This window comes from Hyperolius riggenbachi, chromosome 10 (assembly GCF_040937935.1).
Source record: "Hyperolius riggenbachi isolate aHypRig1 chromosome 10, aHypRig1.pri, whole genome shotgun sequence".
In the NCBI taxonomy this organism is placed as follows: domain Eukaryota; kingdom Metazoa; phylum Chordata; class Amphibia; order Anura; family Hyperoliidae; genus Hyperolius; species Hyperolius riggenbachi.
This window is the reverse complement of record NC_090655.1, coordinates 39,255,843-39,278,571: the sequence shown is the minus strand read 5'-3', so window position 1 is coordinate 39,278,571 and position 22,729 is coordinate 39,255,843. Positions and strand designations below refer to the sequence as shown.

Below are 22,729 nucleotides of genomic sequence, written 5' to 3'. Positions count from 1 at the left end.
GATAGGCTGAGAGAAGCTCAGTCTGTGACTCATACAGAGCCTGGAGGGGGCGTAGAGAGGGTGTGTATAGCTTCTTCCTATCATAGCAGAGCAGCACATTCCAGCCTGAGCCAACAAAGCTGACAAAGGAAAGAAGATTAGATTATATAACCGAGATAATACAGCCACTGTGCAACTAGGAAAGGCTGCAGTACTCCAGAGCACATTAGAACAGGTATAGAAACTTATAGGATAGAAGAAATAAGGCTGAACATTTAGTTACAGAGTCTCTTTAAAATATATATATAAATACATACAAATAAGAAGTACATTTCTTCCTGAGTAAAATAAGCCATAGATTACTTTTCTCCTATGTTCCTGCCACTAACAGTAGGTAGTAGAAATCTGACAGAACCGACAGGTTTTGGACTAGCGCATCTGCTTATGGAGGATTCTCAGGGTTTTGTTTAGTTTCAAAATCACTTAGTGAATGGCAGTTGCTTTGTCCAACTGCCAAAAAAGTGTGCAACAAGCAGGGAGGCTGTTCAGCATCATTGTACATTGTATAAATCCTTTTCAGGGTATTTCTTTATAAAGAATAAAAGCCTTGCTGAGAATCCCCCATGAAGCGATGGACTAGTTCAAAACCTGTCAGTTCTGTCAGATTTCTACTACTCACTGCAAATGACAGCAACATAGGAGAAAAGTCATTTATGGCTCATTTTACTCTGGAAGAAACATACTTTTTATTTGTATATGTTTACATAAATTTTAAAGTTTACAGTTTTTCGCGATAGTGGCCCTTTAAATGCATGTGTTGTATCTCATAGATAGCTAATGTTTATTTTTGTCTTTCAAACACTGATGAGCGAAAATGCCAATATTCTTTTTGCATTCATTTCAAATAATGTAAAATTCAACTTTCGAGCGATAATGCCTCAGAAAATCATTTTGTAATATGTTTATGATTGTTCTCATTTTTAGTGATTTTTCTCTGTTTTTTTGCATTTTTTGCTATTTCTGGTTTTAGAAGGTAATTTGCTCTTAACTCACCAATGGCAATTTAGGCAAAAATTCTGTCAATTTTGGTAAAAATGTTGGCAAAAATGTTTTTCGTGTGAAAATCCATATTGCGAAAATACAATGTATTTTCGCAAATATATTTTTGATATGAAAAATAGCATTTTCAATGTGAAAATGACTTTAGTGAAAATCCACAAGCAACACTGCTTTCAAAAACAAGTCAGAATATGTTCTGTTACAAACCCGGGGCTTTTGAAAGTCAGATCAGTGAATAATGGTGCACAGCTCCTATGCATAAAAATGGCGCAGCTTTAAAAAGATACGCTTATCGCTATTTATCGTTAGTACTGCATAATAATGGCGCACAGGGAAAAAAGAAGAAAAACGGCACACAGTAACGTTATTTATCAATAGCGCCGTTCATATGCCAAACAGCAGACGTTATTGCACACAGTAACGTTATTTATCAATAGCGCACTACATAAGCCAAACTGCAGAAGTTATTTAACTGCAAAACGGTGAATGGATTTAATGAAACACCGTCAAGGTTAGGTTTAGGCACCACCAGGGGAGATTTAGGGTTAGGCACCACCAGGGAGGTCTTAGGGTTAGGCACCACCAGGGGGTGCTCAGGGTTAGGCACCACCAGGGGGGTGGTTAGGGTTAGGCACCACCAGGGGGGTCTCAGGGTTAGGCACCACCAGGGGAGTGGTTAGGGTTAGGCACTACCAGGGTGGGAGGTTAGGGTTAGGCACCACCAGGGGGGGTGGTTAGGGTTAGGCACCACCAGGGGGGGTGGTTAGGGTTAGGCACCACCAGTGGGGTGCTTAGGGTTAGGCACCTCCAGGGGGGGGGGGTTAGGGTTAGGCACCACCAGGGGGTGGTTAGGGTTAGGCACCATCAGGGGGTGGTTAGGGTTAGGCATCACCAGGGGAGTGTTAGGGTTAGGCACCACCATGGGGGTCTTAGGGTTAGGCACCACCAGGGAGGTTTAGGGGTTAGGGATAGGTACAGAGAGGGTTCTGTGTGTAAACGCTAAATAACGATAAGGCTTTAACGCTAAATAATGATAAGGCTTTAATGTTAAATAGCGATAAGCGACAAACAGATTAGCGGCAAGTCGGCAACACTGTGCGCCATTATTCGCAGGCGCCATTTTCAGATGGATCCTTTGAAAGTACACCTTGCACCAGAGAACCTGTGCACCTCAAAGGACACTGTTGCATTTGAGAGTATGTGTGCATTGCCGACATACTCATCCAGGGAAACGCTCAGTACGCAAGCTGTGTTTTTATTGGTTTTTAAGATTTGCATAAGTTATCAATAAACTTTTTCACTCATTTTATTAAGCGACTCATGTTAATTTATGCATAAAACTGCCTCGGAAACACTTGGATATGGACGACAGATACACAAGTTCAACAATTCAAGATTTGTCTGTTTAATTGGGAGCAGAATAAATATGAAAAAGTTTTCATTTACCTGAAAATATTTTAAGGGACACCTGAAGTGACAAGAATATGGAGGCTGCCATATTAATTTCCTTTTAAACAATACCAATTGCCTGGCTTTCTGTTGATCTTCCTGGCCTCAGTAGTATCGGAATCACACACCTGAAATAAGCATGGAGCTAATCCAGTCAGGATTCAGTCAGAAACACCTGATATGCTGCATGCTTGTTCAGGGTCTATGGCTAAAAGGATTAAGAGGCAGAGGATCAGTAGGATAGCCAGGCAATGTGCATTGTTTGAAAGGAAATAAATATGGCAGCCTCCATATGTCTCTCACTACAGGTGTGCTTTAACCATAGATATTTAACTTTGAAATACAAAATAAGACTATGGGAATCCAGGAAAACCTTATTTAGAATTTGTGTTCTAGATACAATTGTTTATCTCCGTTATTTACGTTTACTTTAGGTTGAACTCAAAACTTCCTCTCTGCTCTAAATAATAAGCACCGGCATAATACCCATTAAAGAAAAACATTTCCTTGTTATAGCTTATGGAACTCCTGCTGAGATTCTGCAGAGTGGTTACTTTCTGGTATCCAGGGAGCACAGAAAGGGTTAACCTCCAGTTTAAAAATATTAGTTCAGAATTCATCAAAGTCGGGAGACAGCTGACAGCTCAAATTACACTGGCTCATTACTTGCTGAGAAGGGAGAATTAGACAGGCTATTCACTATAAACATACTCTGTATTCTATTTGTCTCCAGTGCAAGAGTTCAGGTCCGCTTTAAAGTGGTCTGAAAGTCAGCATTTCTACTTTGCTCTAAAATATTCCTTACAGCTTAGGCTACTACCATGCCAGAAAAAAAAATTGTAGCAGAACATCACTGAAATGGTTAAACAAAGCACTTTGTCCTGCTATTGAGCTTCAAATCCGCATCCAGACTGGAGATAACAGTATATATTTTTTACATTCCAATGTTGTTACATTGTGTGTAAACACAGTGTAACAACTGAAAAGGAGCTCTCTGTGAAGCTCTCTCTACTTCAGGCACGCACACAGTTCAGAACAACTCATTAGAAGATTTTAATATATAATAAAAAACAGTTGGAATAAAATGCCATGGCAGCTTTCAGGGCAAGATAAACTACACTTTGGAAACTTAATTTGTAGACAGACAATATTACTTGTGCATAAAAGCAAATATGATAAACTCTATGAGTAATAAAAGATAGGAAAACACATTTTTATTGAATGTTATTTTAGAATTTCAGACCCCTTCAAGACACAATCATCTGTTTCTGAATAACGGTAAGGAAGATGATTTGCCATTCAGTGAGTAGTAGTCATGCATATTAGTTGGAAGTCCACAAGAAGACCCTTGTGTGAGCTTTTCATTAGATACAAGAATCCACAATGTCTTGCATGTAGAGCAAAATCGATATTTCAGCCTACGAGGTAATACAGAGACGCTTTTTTTCTGCAGAGTTAAACAAAAAGAAGAAACATCTCCACCAGCCGAATCCCTTGTGACTCTGCCTCTCATGTCTTAGTAATGCCAACATGGCTATTCTTGCTGTACACACAGGGAGGCCGTAGCAGACACAATTGGGCATTGTGCACATTAATACTGGTCTGCTTGGATTTTGAAGCGCTGTAAAGTATTTGAATGTCATTTTTTACTTTGAAGTCTATTTCCTATTCAGAAGAACGCCAAAACGGTTTGATTAAAAAAGATGAAATCAGTCCCAAAAGAATTCATAGTGATTGACAAGACAGTTATCAGCCTCTGACTTAATGTGTTATCCGCTGCTTCGGGGGTTATTTTTCAAAACAATTAATCTCAGTTACACGATTGCTCAAGAAATAGATCTGAGCCGTGTATTGTCTGAGCGGCTTGACAATGAGCCAGAGTCCATCGTCTCGGAAACTTTGATAAGTTTACATGTATTCTGAAAGCTACTGGCCACGCTGCATGAACATCTCACTGCCTGTCAAGGTCGGATTTATACTTTTTGTGCCCCTAGGCCAGTGATCTGCAAACTTGGCTCTCCAGCTGTTAAGGAACTACATGTCCCACAATGCATTGCAGGAGTCTGCCAGCCACAGTCATGATTCATAAAGGCAAATGCATTGTGGGACTTGTAGTTCCTTAGCAGCTGGAGAGTCAAGTTTGCAGATCACTGCGCAGTGTTCTCCCCAGGCTCTTTTAGCCGGGTGCTCCACCCGGCTAGTTTTGGTGAGCGCCCGGCTGTCATTGATGCTGTAAGCTGAGTTGCGCACAGAAGCACCGACCCTGCATTCTCTCATATTGCCCCACCCGTCTACTTTTTCATGCCACCCGGCTAGAAATAAATCCTGGGAAGAACACTGCTGCCCTAAGCCAAATATGTTGTGGCTTCCCTTTCATGTGCATCAGTGCTTCTCCCATTCCATGCGCAGCCCCCTCTTCCATTGGAACATCCATGTCCTGTAGCCCATCTCTTTCATGAACAGTTCCCTTGGGCTTCAGTTTCTCTTTTTCATGTATTCCTTCCCATTTTCAGACTCCTCTTTTATGTGTAGCAACCCCTTTTTAATATCCCCTTTTTAATATTCAGGTGCCTTCTTGGGCAGACACCGCCCATGGCCTGGGCTTTTGTGGCCTTTCTTGAAATCTGGCCCTAGTGCCTGGAGTTAATTAAGAACTCCAGATTATTAGCCAGTTGTTAAACAGTTTGTAATGAATTAACCTTTAGGCTAATTTCACACAAGGGACTGGATTCACTAAACCGCGGATCGCGGATTTCCACGCGCAATTGCAAAAAATTCACAGTTGCACATAAAAATTTGACCTCTGACCTCTCTCCACTTCAACTTACCAAAAGGACCACAAGGGGGTGCCAAATCTACTAGCTTGCCTATCGCCTGTCCTGCCTATCGTCTGTGTTGCCTCTGCGTCACCTGAAGCTCTGCTGCATTACTTCACACTGGGGGTAGTGTGGCCATGACGGGGGAGTGGCCAACGAGGGGAAACAGAAAGCGGTGCATGCCATAGTGTGAAAGGGGCCTCAAAAGTAATTAAGAAAATTAGTGAAAAAAGTGGAAAAGTGAAAAGTTCTCCGGGCTGGGGAGCCCTGGAATGCACGAAAACGTAATACCAGATTCCTAGTTAAGCAATTTCTCTGCCTCTCTTTTGACGCCTCAATTGCTGCTTTTCTCCACTAGTCCCTCTGCCAGTTGCCAATGCCAAATGGATCTAGTTCCAACTCAAAGAGCTAACCTGCAAAGCTTCCCACAACCTTTCTCCTTCATAGATTTCTTCACTTATTTCCATATGCAGGAAACTTGGGCGCCTGCAGCTAATGGACGATTTCGGCACCACCATAGGAGCTAGGGCAAATATCTGCTATTGGGTGAGGAAAGCATACATTTGGGCACCTGATAAATATCATTTTGAAGATTCGAATGTTATGGGTTTTAAAAATGTTATCAATTTGAAAATTAGAACGTTAAAGTGTTTGAAATATTTTTCATTTTTGACAATTATTTTGAAATGTATGATTTTGAAAACTACAAGGTTAGGAAAGGGGGGGGGTTATAGTTAGGCCTTAAGAAGGAGTGGTTTTAGTGTAAGGCATCAGGAAGGGGGGGGGGGGGGGGGGAGGTTAGGTGTCAGGAAGGGTTTTTTTGGGGTTAGACGTCAGGAAGGGGGGGTTAGGGTTATATGTAAGGAAGGGAGGGTTTAGGGTTAGGCATCAGGAAGGGGGTTAGGGTTAGGTGTAAGGAAGGGGGTTTTAGGGTTATACTTCAGAAAAGGGTGGTTTAGGGTAAAGGGTCAGGAGGGGGGGGTTAGGTGTAAGGAAGGGGGCTTTATGGTTAGGCTTCAGAAAGGGGTGGTTTAGGGTTGAGGGTCAGGGAGGGGAGGTTTTAGGGTAGGCATCAGGAAGGTTTTTTTTAGAGTTAGGCGTCAGGAAGTGGGGGGGTGTAGGGTTATGTGTAAGGAAGGGAGGTTTTAAGGTTAGGCGTCAGGCGGGGGGGGGGGGGGTTAGGGTTAGGTGTAAGGAAGGGGGGGTTTAGGGATAGGCTTCATGAAGGGGTGGTTTAGGGTTAGGCATCAGGAAGGGGGGGTCTTAGGGTTACGCACCAGGAAGGGGAGTTGTAGGGTTAGGCACCAGGAAGGAGGGTCCATTTTTCCTCACGCATCTGTTTCATGCTCGCACAGCCACAACCTACAGTCTCCAAACCACCCTCTTCTATCCTCCAGTAAAATAGGTTGCTAAGAAAGATGTGCGGATCTTTGAATTGATGTAGCACGTTTTTTATTTTTCAATTTGCAAAACCGCTTTTGTTTTTCTTGTACTGAACTTTATATAAACTAGTTTTCTATGAAAAGCATATAAGACGGCCTTTGAACTGGGGCTGTAAAATAACTACCTCTAACAATGAAGCCCAGGATTATTCTGACTCATTCCATTCCAATTGAGATCTCCCACAGCTTGTACTGCTGGGGGAAGGAATTCTGAAGTGGGCTTATTATCTGCAAGTCCTTTGCCTAGGCACTGAGCATAATGCACAACTAAGTGTTCTTTTGTGGCTTAAAATATCATGTTATTTATTACTCCTACCAACTCCCCAGAAAACAACAGCTCACCCAGCTATCAGGGCTCCACACTTAGTGTTGCAGGGAGTTCCTGACTAATGACCGCCTGCCAATACGAACCTCCAACCCGCCACAATGTCGGGGACTCCTTGTAGCATGCCCATGTAGAGGAGGACACAGGGACAAAATAAGGACACAGGGGGACACAAAGGGGCATAGAGGAGGACACAAGGGGGCCACAAAGGGGCATAGACGAGGACACAAGGGGGCCACAAAGGGGCATAGAGGAGGACACAAGGGGGACACAAAGGGGCATAGAGGAGGACACAAGGGGGGCACAAAGGGGCATAGAGGAGGACACAAGGGGGCCACAAAGGGGCATAGAGGAGGACACAAGAGGGCCACAAAGGGGCATATAGGAGGACACATGTGGACACAAGGGGGACAGAGGAGGACACAAGATGTACAAGGGAGCATGAGGTACAAAGGGGGCATAATCCACAAGATGCCCCTGTACCATGGATGCACCAGGTTTAGTATATATATTTTTTCCTTAGTTTTTGTCCTCTAAACCTAGGTGTGTCTTATGGTCAGGACTCAGGAGCGTCTTATAGTCCCAAAATACGGTATGTTAACCTCTCTTAGAGGACCTTTAATGAGCTTTAAGAGACCTTTCAAACCACCCCTAAAAAATGTTAGACTTCATTTTGACTTCCTAGTCACAATCGCTAGCTTTCTATGATTTCTCTTTGCGGTTTACTTTTGGCATAAGTTGGCACATCTAGTACATTTCTACTGCTTTATAACAGTGAAGGTGTATCATGATCAGTATTGCTTTGTAGTGTAATATCTGTGACCATGGTTTATTTGCCAAGCTGTATCATAGCAGTACTCCAGCAAAGGCATCTCTACATAGTCCACTGGTTGCAAATTTGCTGTAGTGAGTACTTTTAAAAACAAAATAAACCCTGAGACCCACCATGAGGTGATGGACTAGTCCCCCCCCAATATGCTTAGGGCTGTTAGTCATAGGAAACAAGTCATTTACAGTGTATTTTACTCTAGTACAAATATACCTCTTACATATCTGTGTACAGAAGTATTTTAAAATTTACAGTTTTTTATGACCCTGGTCCTTTAATTACCCCTTCTTCGCCGTTGGCACGCATATCTACGCCCCATAAAACTTCCATTATGCACCAGGGACGTAGATTTGCGTACCTGTTTATTTACCTCACTGCTCTCGATTGCCGTGCCACTCCCGTTTGTCTCCATGGCAATCCTGCCGGAAGAGCTGTTCCCAAAGCCTATCACAGCGACTGTAATGAATGAAAGCCGACATCAGCAAGATGCCGATATTCATTCACAAAGTGCAAGTAAAACACAGACACATAACACTTCCTGTGTACTGTTCACAGTACACAGGAATTGTGGCGACATCTTGTGGCCAAAAAGTAAAAAAACCTCCACAAATGCCATTATGCAGTATATAAAAATAATTACAATTTTTATTTGTTATTAACCCCTTTCATCCCTATGCCATTTTTTGTTTAACAATAAAAGACTTGTAAAAAAAATGAAATCATTAAAACAATAACATAAATAGTTACCTTAGGAAATTTTGTTTCTTATTATTTTTAAAATGCATACAAAATAAAATAATTCTTAGAAATAAGTACCACCCAAAGAAAGCCTAATTTGTGGTGAAAAAGACAATATAGAGATCATTTTGGTGTGATAAGTAATGATAAAGTTATTGTCAAATGAATGGGAAGAGCGTGATGTGAAAATTGCTCTGGTAAAGGGGAAAAAAACCTGTGGTTGGGAAGTGGTTAAAGGCTCCCTAGGCTCTCAAATAATTCCAGCTGTAGCAATGATTATTTTAGAAGACACTGTCTGCATGGACTTGTAATACACAGTGACAAGCAATAATAGGCTGTGCAATTTTTTTTAACCTCTTGCAGACATTGGCGTCTTATTAAATAACAACCCAGCCGAGGAATTTCAGCTTACTGTGGATGCTGCATTCTAAAACAGGCAATATCCTGTGACCTCCATTCTCATCAGGGCATTACATACCAAGTCTGCTTGACAAGTAGAGTGGAAAAGGCAGACAGATTTTAGTTAGTCATTAAGCTGCTTGTAAGTCCTGTCGGCTAGAATTTAACAAACTCTGTACTTTTCCAGTGTAGAGATGTGTGTAACTCAGAGATCAATATCATGACCAGGTTTAAAATGAATCTGCAGCGACACGGGACTTGCTGTGTGCCTTGATAACCATTAGCCTTAGCATGCAGCAGAGGGGGATTTTTTACTCTCCTTTCCGCTGGAAACATTTAATCCCCCTTTTCATTATCAAAACTTGGGTGCAAATAGGCAACGAGGAGGATTGCTTTTAAGAATGGAGAGAAAATTAATGTAAACAGAACTTATGTATTTAGAAAACCAAGGCTTGTATCATATTTACTGTAATACATAATGTGTGAAATATATCACAACCAGAAAACTCCTGATTTTCAAAAGAATTGTGCGCAGTGCGCACACCACAACCTCTGCACTTAGTACAGAGGCGCCTAGTGTTGCCACGCGACTATACTGTTGTATACTCCTCCTTGTTACTGCCTGAGGAAGCAGGAATGTACCTGCGAAACGCATTGCTTTGTATTCTGGAGTATGTGAATAAATGTATATGTTTGAAACTCAACAGTTTTATGTCTGCTTCGGGCAGGTAAGTCCACCACTGCCTCCTTAGAAATTTTAAAGATTTTAGTAATTTTTATCCTGTTGGCGCCTCTGTTTACTTTTTCTGCGATACCTGAGTCCACCCCAGGTGGAGGGGTGTTATACCCTTTATCTTCCGATCTACAGAAAGCGACATCTTAATCCTGAGTGTGGACAGGTCTAATCTCCCCACCTGCATTTACAGTGGTTGCCTGGAGGTAACCCTGGTTTGTGAGTATTATCTTTTACTTACTTTCAATTACCCCTGTTTATACATACTACACTATATTGGGCTCTCGGTATCCCCTTTTTCTCTGCACTTAGTGGCCGCCCACACTAGACCATCGCCCACAACTTTGCCGCCACACTAAGTCGCCATCCAAAACTGTGCCATCCGCATGTGCATCTGTGCATGCTTAACCACTTAACGACCAGCCAACGCCGATAGGTGGCGGCTGGTCGCAGTGGTGTTTCCATGGAAACGGCCGCTCGAACCATGTCAGTTCACGGAGGGAGTCTCCGTGAACAGCCTGCGAGCCTCCGATTGTGGCTCGCAGGCGAAATGTAAACACCCGGGGAAGAAATCCCTGGTGTTTACAGCGTACGGCGCTGCTGTCACAGCAGCGCCGTAAAGGAGATCGGCGATCCCCGGCCTCTGATTGGCCAGGGATCGCCGCCGTCTGATAGGCTGAAGCCTATCAGAGGTGGTACAGGACGGATCGCCGTCCTGTACCGCCCATAGAGGGAAGGAGAGGGAGGGGGGAATAGCGCTGCGGAGGGGGGCTTTGAGGAGCCCCCCCGCTAAGCACAGATAGCGATCAGACCCCCGCAGCAGGACATCCCCCTAGTGGGGAAAAAAAGGGGGGAAGTCTGATCACCCTGCCAATTACCCGATCTGTGCTGGGGGCTGAAGAGCCCACCCAGCACAGATCATTAACAAATCAGCCGGTCCTTCTGTAGTTAGGCACAGACACGCCTGCAGCTGCATGCGTACACCGCAACCGCCTCACTAAGCAGCCACACACACTAAGCCACTGCCCACAACTACATCATCCACACTAAGCTTCATATTGGAGGCAGGGCACAGTGTGGAATGGTACACATGGGTTTTATAAAGCTGCAGTGTTGGCCACAAACAGTTAATCTCTATTAGCAGTTGGAGGAGATGTGCTGGGTCAGGTGATTTGCTTTGTGCTGGGGAATGAACGCTCTCTAACCTGGTAAAAAGGATTTAATTGATACAGCCTGCCAGTAGACAGACAGGTACTTTCAATATACATTAACTTAAAAAAATTTGTGCATTACCAAATCACTATCAAAAGCATAAACATTGGAGACTGAACTAGTTCACATGGGCTATGCCCTATTCAGTAATGAGGGCGTCAAAATGGGTGGTTATGATCAGTGCTTGATCAGCAGTTCCAAAGCACTCCATGCAGAGTCTGACAGGCAGTTTGCTGGCTGAACTGACACAACAGACAATCACAGGAATGCCTTACAAACATTTGCGTGAATCATCATTTATGATGATACCGTTCTTATCATTTAGAGTCCCAGCGTTGGGTTTCTGGAAAGGCAACAAAGGCTTGGGCTTCGGGCGGCTACAGCACAAGAGGACGGCTGAAGATGGAAAATAAACCTGCAAATAGGGAAGGGAAGCTGCAAATGAAGAGCAACATATGGAAGAGTAGAGATGCTGCTCAACTAAGCTGTACATAAGAGTCTGCTGCTGTACATGGATGCTACACATGTGGGAGGGAGCTGGACATGGTGTGGGAGGGGCACTGTTTTCCCATAGATGGAGAGAAAAGGGAAAGTTGGCCTAGGAACGGAAAGAGTATAAATCGGGCCTTGCCAGCGGCCCAAGCTGGTAGAGGTATCATATGTCAGCATAAAGCAGAATCTCAAAGGAATGTTTTCAGCATTGGTGGCCTCAAAATTGTGGCTTTCTTGAGGGCAAAAAGAGGAGTACATATTATGTCCGCGGGGGGAGAGCCGAATGATGGTTTTCCCCACTGCCGCTAAACTCTGAGGCGGCGTTAAATACTACTCGGTGTCACAACTCGGTGGGAGATGTAATTTGGGATCTGGCAATCGACAGAGCCCTAAATTACCACTACGTGGGGCCTGCATCATAGCATTGCTGCTATGGAGTGGGAGGGGCATTGCTGCTATGACGGCGCCCAGTTTCGGCCGAAATGAACTGATCCGCAAAAACAGGCCCCCTGCAAGTATAAATACAGTGTTTCTTATTAAGAGTCCAGGGGTGAGAGAGATATAGAGACTGCAATGAACAATGTAAACAATGCCAGTTGCCTGGCAGCTGAGCTCTGCTGATCTTCTAGCATAAGTAGTGTCTGAGTACAAACCCTGGAACAAGCATATGGCTAATCAGCTGAGTCAGAGTACCTGATCTGCTGCATGCTTGTTCTGGGTCTATGGCCAAAAGTATTAGAGACACCGGATCAAGAGGACTGCCAGGCAACTGGTATTATTTAAAAGGGAATAAATATGGCAGCCTCCCTATCCCTCTCACCTCGGGTTCCCTTTAAGATGGTGAAGAGATAAAAGCATTTAGCCATTATCATTGCAAATGTTTGTTCACTCTTTCCAGATGCTTGTTTTGCATGTAAATAACTGGCATTTCCGCAGCCCAGGCACCCATCTGAAATTAACATTTAAAATGATATCATCAACTATTTATGATCTAGTATTAATTAATATTTAAAGACAAACATGGCACATTCATCTGCTGTGCCAAAATTAGAATTTGTTTTCCCTTTTTTCATTAATCTCAGCCAGAACACTTTCCATTCAGCAAGCGCTCAGGAAGGAGGAAGGTCCCGCAGGGCGCGGAAGCCCATATGGCAGCGGATCCTCTGCACAAGTCACGTGACCAGCAGTATACATCCTTAAATAAACTTTAAAGGATTACTCCGCTCTAATTTACAAAGTGGCTCATCTGTAAATGATGATGTGTTACATCAATATTATTTATAATTTACTGGTATTATCTTTTCATTTTATTGTTCATGCATAAATTATGACCGTGCGGCAGTCCGGATCCGAACCAATTTCAGCAGTCAGGAGTGACAAACGTCAGATCTCCTGAATCAAGGGTAAAGTTTCCAAGTTCTTTGCAATGAGTACTGGTAAATGCTGCAAGTGCCACCTCCATCACCCCCTTGAGGCTCGGTTTAGAGAGATACAGAGGCGCCAAAACAGAATAAAATACACTAAAACAGTTAAAAAATGGGAGGTAGTGGTGGACTTATCTCCCAACAAATGACACAATAGGTCTAGAACACAATTTTTTTATTAGGATTTACTTATCTTTGTTGCAATGCGTTTTGCGGGTCAAAACCACTTCCTCAGGTAATAGGGGAGTAACTATAGAGTCTCTCAGTACATGGGTGCCTCTATTGTGCGTACTACACTAAAGTGGGCTCCAGAGCCGGGACTAGGTTCTCTAGCACCCAAGGCTGAGACACCAAAGTGAACCCCCTCATCCCCCCGTCACACACTGATTGCTATTAGAGTAAGAGGCGCCCCACGGCCCCAACCTCCCCAACGCCTTAACCTCTAGTTATCTGGTTTGCAGTCACTGCTATGCTTTTCTTTTTTCTCTTTGCTTCAAACACAATAGAGGAATGATAGCTGAGTGAGTTGTGCATTGCGTCTCCTACACTGCGCCCTGAGGCTGCAGCCTCTCTCACCTCTGCTTCGGCCCGGCCCTGGCGGGCTCTCTGTTGTTTTCCCTTCCCTTCTTCCCTTATTTTCAAGCTTTTGAGGATCGACTCAGATGGAGACCCAATTTGCATGGGTCTTTTCAATTAAAGTGTACTTGTTGCAGGTGTAAAGTTAGCATACCTATGAAGAGGGAAACTTCTGGATCCCCCAGAGCCTTCCAACATCCTCCTAGCCCTGGCCGTTGCCATGACTCTGTGAACATATCCAACAAGAGCTTGTCTGATTTGCTCTTGTGGCCATGCTCCCCTCCACGTATGTGTGTGGCCTTACAGTGCCTGTGCAAGTGCAGGCATGGTTCCGCAGTAAGCTGAAGCCGCTCATCCATGAGGAGCTTCGTGCTACTGTACAGGCGTGGCCATACTGCGCCTACGCAAGCAGAGGGAGCCTAAGCTTATACTTGCATTGAGTACAGTAACATGATAATCCATCACTGTGTACAGTGGATCAGTAACACCAGAGAGACAGGTGAACAGTGTGCGACATGCCAGATAAAGGAATTTGTACTTCAAGTCTGCAGTTAACACATTTTTGTTAGCTGAAGTGTCAAGTAGCCCACAGTCAGCTGTAGAGCACTTATCCAAAGGGGATTTATTGAACGCCTAGATTGTAATGGCCCAGAAAGAGTAAGTGCTCCTTCTGCTGCCTGATGGCATTGTATGTTTTCAGCAAAGACCAGCGCTGCATCGCCTGTGGGAAGATTTCAGCATCAGCACATCTGATCACAGAAGCCCAGGACACAAGTAAATAGTAATAAAACAATCACAGGCTGGAAGACCTCTAAGAAGATTCCCGTTCACATTCCAGCAATATGTTTCCCGGTTTTACTTGCTGCCGGCACACATCACTCAGTTCTTGTCAGCAGCGTGGAACCCTTGTGGTGACTCGGAGGGTTGTGTGACAAAAAGGTTTTCATTACTGTAACAAGACTGGAGACTAATGACTGACTGTTCAAACCTGCTGTGGTCTAACCACACATTAATGTGTGGTGATCGTACATTCTACTCTGCTATGGTGTTCTACCAAGTACTGCTCACATCTATGGTGCAGACCAAAAGCAGTTTGCGGTAAGCCTTTTCCATTTTGAGAAAACTTTGGCAAAAAATATGGCGCAATATGGCAAAAATTTGCAGAAACACGAAAAAAATGCGGAAACGCAAAAATCATTATTATTACCGTGAAAACGGTTTATTTAAGGAGGAAAATTCACTGAAATGCAAAAAACAAATTTTATTTTTAGCGTGACAATTCACAAAAAAATCTACCGCTTCTTACAAAACAATTTTTGGCATGACATTTTAGCCCGAAAGCTGAATGTAACATTATTTTCCCAAAAATGAATGCAAAAAGAATACTGACATTTTCGTTCATCACTGGCCAAAAGGGATTAAGGCCCCATTCACACTAGAGCGTTTTACAACGATTTCGGCAAAACGCTTAAACGCTAGTGCTTTTTAAAAGCGCTAGTGTAATGAAACACTATGGGCCCGTTCTTACTTGGGCAATTTGCGCAAATTGCCGCAAATCACCCAAAAACGTGAAACACAGACGCGTCGCCTGCACCATTTTCAGGCGATTTCCCTGGTGATCGCGTTTCAGTGCTATAGAAGCGCTAAACGCGATCGCCGCAAAATCGCCACGGTGTTCATTGATTTTTCCGTGTGAAATCGTGGAAAAATCACTCCTGCAAAACGCCTTGAAAACGCAAGTTTGAATGGGCCCTATTTGTTTATGCTAAAAAAATGTTAAAACTTACTTTTTTCCACACAACTTCCCTTATATACAGGGGGGTATCTACAAGGAAGCAGCCACTGTGACCATGGGGGAGGGCAGAGCTGTAAGGGGGCCTCAAGTGCTACTTCATTTCCTCTGATAAAGGGGTCCTTCAGATCAGGTGTTTTTGTGGCTATGGGTGTGAAGATTACAAGGTCCACATTTGTTTTATGACCCTTGTAACATGAGCCCCAAGGCTGTGAGGGTCACCAGAGGGAGGCAAGGGAAACGAGTGAACAATGGTGGGGCCCCTTAACATTTTTGCTGGGGAGGCTATGATTTGTAGCTACCCCCCTGCTTATGTTACTATCAATACCTAATTGCCTATATTGAAGTCCAGCACAAAGTAAAAACAAAAGACAAAGGGGTGAGTTCTGCAAGTGCAGCACTGACCTGTCTGTCTTTACTGCCACTAAAGCTACTGTATATTCCATAGTACAGTGGGTGTTTACAGTTTACAAGTTCAGTGCAGCCAGCCAATCACCATGCTACTTCTGTCCCTGTCACATGACATGGGACTGAAGCTGCTTGGTGATTGGCTGGCTGCAGGGCACTTACAAACTAAACAGGAAGTGAAGAAGGTCCTGTAAAGCAGCTGGGCTCCCAATTGCCGATATTTAGCATAGATGCCTATAAGATGCCTGCCAGTCGGGGCGACAAAAGTATTTGATTTGGAAAATATCCCTTTGATTCTACTCCTGGGTTTTTAGCAATCTGTGAACTAGCTTACTGGATGTTTGAACTGAACTATAAAGGTCCCAGGGCTCTCTCATTCACATACTATCTTTCTGAGGCCCAGTGCACACCAAAAAGCGCTAGCGTGATCGCAAACGCTCAGCGCTTTTTGAAGTGATTTTTTAGAGCGATTCTAGGCATGTGCAGATTTTCTACACATGCGTAGCGATTTTTGGAGCGTTTTGGTGTAGCGTTTTTTATTTTTTGTTACAATAGAGCTGTAACTAAACAGTTTCTGTAACAAAAACGCTTGGAAAATCACTCTGATCTAGCGCTTTTCAGAGCGATTTTCCACTTTCCTTAATCGCCTCAGAAATCAGCAGAAATGCTGCAGGACCCGCGTTTGCGTTTAGGGAAAAAACGAATCGCTCTGGTGTGCTCCATCCCATTGAAATACATTAGCCAAGCGGTTCTGAGCATTTTTAAAACCGCTCAGAACCGCTCTTGGTGTGCACCAGTCCTGATACTGTATTTAAAAGGGATCCAAGCAGCTTTGTTTTTCTGCAGTTTGTCTTGCTGTCTAATAGCTTTGGGAACTGACATTTCCCCCCCTCCCCTTCCCTCTGCCCTTATGTATCCAGGGAAAGTGTGAATGTAATCAAGTGCGACTCTCTAAACTGTTTGAAGTACAGTATAATATCTAACTGCCCCCCACTGATGAAAGCTTTTGTTTGCTCATTGCTACTGCTAATTACAGCAGTCCTTATTTGCCTGCTCTTTTTGAGGATGGCAGGTGGTGGAAGTAGAGCAATAAAAGCCTCTAACAAACATTTAAATGTAAAAATAAGAGGTAGAATAGTTTCTTTAGTAATGAGCCACATTGTAAACATGCATTTTTAATGTGCAATTACCATCTTTCCCCTAAAGTAAAACATCCTATGATTATAAGGCCTAGCTGCAATTTCATGCCTTCTCTGAATATAAGGCATCCTCTGAATATAAGGCCTAGCCCCAAAGCCACACATCCCCAGCCGCAGAACACATCATATCCCGCCCCCCCCCCCCCAGACTGTCTCTCCGCACCCCTGTTTTAAGTGTGTCCCCCTTCCGACCCCTGTGGCCGCTCTGTTCCGCCTCCTTGTCTGGGTCTCTGCTCCCCGTGCATTGTGTCTCCCCTCCCTTCTGACCCCTGTGGCCGCTCTGTCCCCCCCCCCTTGTCGGTGTCCCCCACTCCCCGTGCACGCTAAATGTAATGGCAGCCAGCGTGTCTTACTGTAGCCATGCTGCCCGGAGATCGCTGGCGTCCTCACTTCTCCCTCTAGTAACCGGTGCTTGTGTAGATGACGTCATCTATACAAGCGCCGGTTACTAGAGGGAAGAAGACAGGACGCCAGAGATGTCCGGGCAGCATGGCTACAGTAAGAGACGCTGGCTGCTATTACATTTAGCGTGCACGGGGAGCGGGGGACATCGACAAGGGGGTGGGACAGAGCAGCCACAGAAGTCGGAAGGGAGGGGGACATGATGCAGGGGAGCAGAGACCCAGACATTGGAGGCGGGATAGAGGGCCACAGGGGTCGGAAGGGAGGGGGACATAATGCAGGGAGCAGAGACACAGGCTAAGGGGCTGGAGCAGCCACACTGAGAACAGAAGGGGACACATCGTGCAGTGCCGATCAGGCACTTGTCATGTCATCCTTGCACACAGCAGGTTTATCATCTGTGTGCAGGGATGACATAACAGGTGCCTGATTGGCACTGTGACATTACAATGAGCAGCAATAAGAGGTGGCCAGCATGGGACATATCATGCAGTGCCAATATAAGACATCCCCTGAAAATAAGCCCTAGCACACGTTTTGGAGCAAAAATTAATATAAGACAGTGTCTTATTTTCGGGGAAACACGGTAAGATGGTGCTTGGTTCACTTTAAGAGCACCTCTGATAGGAAAGCAATCAGAGATCGGATAGGAGAGGCACTTTCTTACCCACTATGTAGAAATATGACGAGAACCTGTTTTAAAGCCTCTTTCACATCAGGACGTTGCGTTTTAGGGGACGTTAAGGCCGCATAATGTGCCCCTAACGCAACGCCTGGTGGTGTTGAAGGAGGAGGCTACATAGAGCCGCGATATGCGGCTCTTGGTGCGCCTTTTTTGTTCTATTGACTGCGGAGACCACGTGATCGGAACACTCCGCATCACGTGCTCCCGCCAGCCAATCGCGGCACAGAGCGGCCGTTCCAGGAAGTAAACACTGCACGTCACACAGTGCAGTGAATATTAATTAGCCATGTGGCTAGGGGCACTAGCGGATTCTCCCCTCCTCTTCCAACATAACTGAGCATTTGCAAGCAGTCTAACGCTGCTAAAACCGCGTATAACGCACAGCATGCTGCACTTTCACAGAACGTGCAGCGTTACCCTGTAACGCAATGTGGGCACTGTGAACAGCCCATTTTTCATTGCTGTGAGTTGGGCTGTGTTACAGGCTGCTCTAACGTGCGCCTGTAACGTCCCACTGTGAAAGCAGCCTAAAAGGATGTTTTACTTGCTGCAGTAATATGAAGAGGTAAATAACAGAACGTCGTACTCTCAGATACTAATAGCTGTGGACCCGCTGATACTGTAACCCTGTTAACAGGGCCGGCGTTACGATAAAGGCAAAGGAGGCAATTGCTACAGGGCCCCAGAGCCTGTAGGGGACCCCAGTGGCTACAAGAGGAAATTTTTTTTTTCAAAAAGACCTTAAAGTTTTTGAGAAAATCGATTTTAAAGTTTCAAAGGAAAAAAAAATACACATTTAAAAACCTGCCAACTTTAACGGTTAATAGCACATCCACCTTAAATGCTAGAAACCCTAAATTTGCAGGATATGTTAAGAAGATCATTGGGAATAAGAGTAAAAAATATTTTTCAAACATTTTTTTTTAGCTTTTGAGAAAATCGATTTTAAAGTTTCGAAGGAAAAAAGTATACTTTTAAATGCGGTAAATGTCACTTTTAGTAGCAAACCTAACGGTAGTGTAATTTTAAATGTATCAAAAGAAAGAGCAATAAATTTCCTGACAGGGTTTCCAGGAGGTCCATACGCAGCCGCAGCGCTTTGGCCAGGGATCGCTATACAGCCGCAATATGGCTGTATGAAGATCCCTGGCATTTTTTCCTATTTTCCCAATTTTTTTTTTTTTTATGTTTAGAGCGTGGGAAATATTTTTTTCTAAATGATGTGGGGTTCCCCTTCCTGAAACTTTTTAACCCCTTGTCCCCATGCAGGCTGGGATAGCCAGAATGTGGAGCTCTGACCGATTGGGGCTTCACAACCTGACTATACCAGCTGCAAAAAAGGTCCCTTAATGCTGATTTTTGTTCCGGGGTATCTGTTGGGGGGCCCCCAGGTTTATTTTGCCCTGGGGCCCCATTGTTGCTAAAACCGGCCCTGCCTGTTAGAGTTGAGTTCACAGCCAGTTACTAGCAGCGCACAGAGAAGGTTCTATTTATAAGCAGAGCTGTGTAGCGGACGCGAGCAGCCGCGGCAGGTGCAGGCAGGAGGGTTCGCGAGATGTTTCAGTGCTTGGGGTCAAAACAAAGCAGAGAAAGACTTCGTACAGAAAATGTCAACTTCTAGCATCCCTCATCTGTTATTTAGGGAAGGTTACATTTTCAATTTCAGCAGGTCACAAAAAGGTTGTGTGACGAGTGAGCAGGAGGGTGACCGACATGATGGAGCTGTTGTAGACAGAAGATCACATGATCACAGCAAGAACAACAACTGTGGCCTGTGCCGTGGTAAGAAAAGGCTTTTGTGTTCTTACCGCTAGTTTCTTGTGCAAGTCAAGAAAAAAATATAGACTTACGATTTATTCATGCGAAGCACAAGCAGCCTCTTTCGTATACTGGTGAGCTAGCCATGAACTGACTTACATATGATTGATTGATTACGCAGCGCTGGACAATAAATATATACAATGATACAAGAATGACAGACATACAACATAGAGCAAATTTATACATGCAATTTGTACAAAATACATGATCATGCTATATGGGCTGGTTAGGTAGGCCCAGTAATACAAGTACAGGCTGTCATAGGACAGGAGCACATGATCCTGTAGATTACACTAGGGAGTGGAGGACCCTGCCAGAGACTTACAATCTAAAGGGAGGGGTGGAAACACTAGGGGGGCTGTTAAATATTCCTTAGAGAGTTACTGTGTGGTAGGAGGTGGGTAGGCCATCATAAAGAGGGGGTTTTGAGGGTTTGCTTGAATGCGTTGAAAGAGGGAGCAAGTCTGATGGGTGGTGGAAGGGCGTTCCAGAGGGTGGGGGTGGCTCTCGAGAAATCCTGCAGGAGGGCATGGGAGATGCGTGGGGTGGTGAGGCGAAGGTCATTGGAGGATCGGAGGGGGCGACCTGATGTATACCTGTGAACAAGCTCCGAGATGTAGGTAGGGCAGGTTTTGTGCACAGATTTATATATCCTGAAACGGATAGGGAGCCAGTGCAGGGCTTCACAAAGGGGAGATGTGGATGCGGAGCGGTGCGAAGAATGGATGAGTCTTGCAGCCGCGCTCATCACTGATTGAAGGGGGGCAGTGCGTTTCAAGGGGGACCAGAAAGGAGGGAGTTACAGTAATCAAGGCGGGAGATGATGAGGGCATGGATGAGCAGTTTGGTCGTGTCCGGGGTTAAGAAGGGGCGGGTCTTGGAGATATTAGGGTGGGAGGGGTGGCCTATTTTAAAAATATTTCTGGAAGGGCCTGTCTGCATGCCTGACATGGCTTGTTGTATGCACATTTTCTTTAAAAATAGGCCACCCCTCCCACCTCCAAAAAACCACGGTGCCTTTTGTGCACTCACGAACGCTCCTCGTGCCCCACAAATCTTGAAGAGCAGCCTTACATTCTTCTTGTCTCGGCTGGTAAACTCCACATATGGAATAAAGGAGGATCATGGGTGTAACAATAGCCCTTGCAACCCCCGCTATCATTGGGGAAGAGCGGGTGGTCCTAGGGTGCAGAGTCATGTTCATTCATACCCAGAAACACATGTTCCCCTTCACCAATCATCCATGTGCAAGTCCAGTGAACGAGCAGCACAGTCTTGTACCTGCTCCTGGCGATCGTCGCGTGTCCTCTACTTTCTGATTAGTCAGCAAATGCTGTGCAGCCAGCCAAACGCCATGCGAGGACTGAAGCCACGTGGTGATTGGCTGGCTGAATGACACTTGGTAACTAACCAGGAAGTGGAGGAGATGCGATTGCCAGGAGCAGGTAATGTATAATAAGGCTTACGCTGGACATTATGCATAATGATATTAGGTACAGGACCACCTCCAGTGCTGCTTCCAGGGCCCCTCCTGTTCCCAGGCCCCACCACCATTGCATTGCCTGCCGGGTTATTGCCGCCAAATAAATCAGCAGGACTGCCAGGTAACTGGTATTGTTTAAAAAGAAATAAATATGGCAGCCTCCATGTGATTCCCTTTAAACCATTTATTTGTAATTCACCTCTACACAATAAAAAAAAAACATGGAAAGTAAGGCCAATTAGCTGCATGCCCATGAATCCCCCCCCCCCCCCCCCCTCTGTTAGAGTAGTATTGTTTACAACACTAAATTGCATCTTCCTGATGCCAGATACATGTGGAAAAAAAGTAGATTTAAACATAAAATAAAACTGTGGAATATCTTAAAAAGTCATTTTTAGGAGAAGGAAGATAGATACAATCGTTTAATTCATTAATATATTTTCGGCCATGGGTGTCCGCTGGTTAGTTGAGACCACCGGCTGCCTGACTTCCGGTTTACAGGGACTTTGCTGCAATGAGTTTTCATAACATGTTTACAGAACATAGCTTTTTGCAGCACATGAACAGACCATAAAAGATATAATGCGTCATCTATAGCAACGTATGTTCTGGATGAATGAAATATTTTCCCATACAGCGCTTCTCAGACTCTCTTTTAGCAAAATCTGACCCACCAACAGCTGAGGTCACTGAATCGCCTTGAGAGCACTCGGAAATAAAAAACGCACTTGCAAATTCTGATGTTATCCCAGATAGCCTGGCTTGTGCTGAAATAATAGTCTCCATTGGCTCTGCAGGGAATTGAATATGTGTGCCACAGAGAATAGTTTTGTTCCCGCTATTCTTACGAACAGCAGTTGCCAAAATAATCAGTTTAAATGGATCGTACTTAAAACGGCAGGCCTCAGAAGGTCTAAATACTCCAAACAGATTTCACAGTTTGGCTCGGCTTTGTAGGTGGACAGACCGGGTTTCTGTGCATATTATATGTATTATGTGAGCCCTACGCTGTACTAGGGAAAATACAAAAAATCAGGCTTGTTAAAAGGACAAAGTTGAGGCTTGTAAATACCAAAAATCCCACTTTCATCTTCATCTGTCTTTCAGGACTAATGTACAGATCTATGTAAGTATATTTATTTTGTACATTAAAGGGAATCTAAAGGGAAAATAAACTTATGATATAATGAATTGTATGTGTAGTACAGCCAAGAAATAGATATTGTTTCCAGTAAAGGAAGGGTTAAGAAACTTATCAGTCTATGCAAAAGAGCTTCTCTGAGCTCTCTGACTAACTTAGTCACAGAGCAGTGCTATTTTCTGCACTTAAGAAACAGTGAAAGACAACCTCAGATAAGATTTTACTGCAGAGAAGTTCAAAAGGTTTTTTCCTCCCTCCCCCCCTCCCCCAAGAGCCACCAATAGAAGCACCTCTAATAGGCATCAGCCTATGAGAGGGATAAGAT

General features: G+C 44.3%; 1 protein-coding gene across 2 annotated transcripts in view; it reads right to left on the bottom strand.

Moving 5' to 3' along the window:
- Positions 1-22,729, bottom strand: part of LOC137536361 (heparan sulfate glucosamine 3-O-sulfotransferase 1-like) — a 182,192-nt gene that overhangs the window by 3,782 nt on the left and 155,681 nt on the right. The gene's annotated exons all lie outside the window — the stretch shown is intronic.